Source organism: Otolemur garnettii, unplaced genomic scaffold (genome assembly GCF_000181295.1).
Source record: "Otolemur garnettii isolate 467f Iridium unplaced genomic scaffold, OtoGar3 scaffold00178, whole genome shotgun sequence".
In the NCBI taxonomy this organism is placed as follows: domain Eukaryota; kingdom Metazoa; phylum Chordata; class Mammalia; order Primates; family Galagidae; genus Otolemur; species Otolemur garnettii.
In genome coordinates this window covers 262156-264228 of record NW_003852573.1, presented here as the reverse complement: position 1 = coordinate 264228, position 2073 = coordinate 262156, and positions in this window count along the sequence as shown.

Below are 2073 nucleotides of genomic sequence, written 5' to 3'. Positions count from 1 at the left end.
TTGCAATAGTCCTAAATAAAATCTGTTTTTACCTCTTTAACTGCTATCCAGCTCTGGTTGTCTTTGACACTCTCTAGGTGACTCTGAAATAACCTGTGGATAGATTGGGGAACTGCTTTAAGTAATTAGGTAAATATTTTTGACAATGATTTGGGACTTTGCTTTTCTTTTACAATGCATGCAAACCCTCGTTCCTTTCCTTCTAGATTCCTAATATTATAACATCACAGCTTTAATTAAACCAATAGCCAGTGTTCATATTATTATGACTAATTGTTCACAGCTGGGCAATATATCATACTATGATTTCTTTTATTCTTTGTTTAAATCCTGGGAGTTAATAATCACCTCGGGTGATTTTTTTGTTTGTTTGTTTGCTTTGTCAGTTGTCCATGTTCTCCAAACCCTCTGACAGGAGCTATAAAACTCAGATACATTGGTCAAATGAACTGGATGATCTATCAGTTCCTTTACTTCCAGTCTGGCCCAGGATCTTGATAGACCAATGTCCGGGTACATAACTGTGCCCTTACCTGTAAACTTCTGTTTTTCTCTTTGTTGTTTTACTTCCTCATGTATGGTAGGGACATTTTTTTGAAATCTTGTGCCTAGGAGTGATATTTCACATTTTTAACATCTTTACGAGGGAGTTAATCCTTCAGACTCTGGCCACATAAAAAGCAGTGTGATAGTTCCGGTCAGCTCTTATCTCCTTGTCCTTATGTTACCTTCTCCTTGATTGTTTTTTGGCTGGGTAAGGATTTCTAAGTGGGAGATTATTTTTTCTCTCAGAATTGTAAGACATTCCCGTATTGCCTTTCAGTTTCTGCTTCCTGTGTTGACACTGAGAAGTCCAGTTGTGTTCGGATTCCTGACCCTTGGTGGGTGAACTGTTTTTCTCTCTCCAGAGCTTTTGGGATCATTTTAGTCCTTGGGTTCTAACATTTCCAATAATGTGCTTTGGTGAGAGTTTTTTTATTTGTTTGTTTGTTTATTGTGTTGGACACCCCTTGGGCCCATTCAGTGTGGCAATTTAAATATTTTATTTTGAGGAAATGATTTTTTGCTTCTTTTATTCCTTTTCATTCTCTCTGTTCTCTCTTTTTGGAATTCTTATTAGAAGATGTCTCAGATCCTATGCTGATTGTTTAAGTTTATCTCTGTCCCTTTTTATCCTACTTCCTGGGAGATTTCCTCAATGTTATCTTCCAGTGCCTTATTTTAATTTTTTAATTTCCTGTTGTGTTCTTGTTTTAAAGATTGTTTCATTCTTCTCTGTACTTAAAAAAAAATTGACTTTTTGATATTAATTCAAGGATGTGCTATCTTGCTTTACCTCTGGGGGGGATATTGATGTTGCTGTTGATGATTTCTTCTTCTTTCTATATGACCTCTATTGTGGTTCTCAGTATCAGAGGCGTTCATCCCATGCCTGGTGATTCTTGGAGTCCAGTCCTTGGCTGATGGGAGCCTTGTGTATGAGGGCAGGGCTTGTCAACCTTTGGATTCCACTGCAGGATAATCTAGAAGGAACCTGGCAGTTTCACTGGGGTCCCCCAAATATCAGTGTCTGTAGTTGGTTGGGTCCTTTCTACAGGAAGAATCTTTAATTCTTCTGCCTCGGGTAGGCTGGAGTAGAATGAGTGGGGAGGGGTATAAGCCAGGCTGTTCGTGTTCTAGGAGCTGAGCCAGAAAAAGGGGCTGGGGAATCTCATCTTTCAGTATGGAATCTTTCTATAATCCTGCTATTTCTAGTTCTCATGCCTAACCCCACCCTCTTCTGTGTCTGGTGTCCCTGAGCCTGGTGTCTCTTTGGTCAATTTCCCCAGAAAATAAACTTCTCTTTTCCAAAGGAGTAGGTATGGAGGGCAAATGTCTCTTCCTATTTTTACCCTTGTTGGTTTCTTTGTTTTCTGAAGTCCCTGATGCCCCAATCCCTGGGACTTTTCCAGGGTTTTGGCTTCCTGTGGGCTTCCCATCACGAGCACTTGGGACTCAGCAGTCTTAGGTTTGCTGAGGCACTTGTCACTCACCCGTCTTTTATATCTTCCAAGGATGTCAGTATTCCTCAAT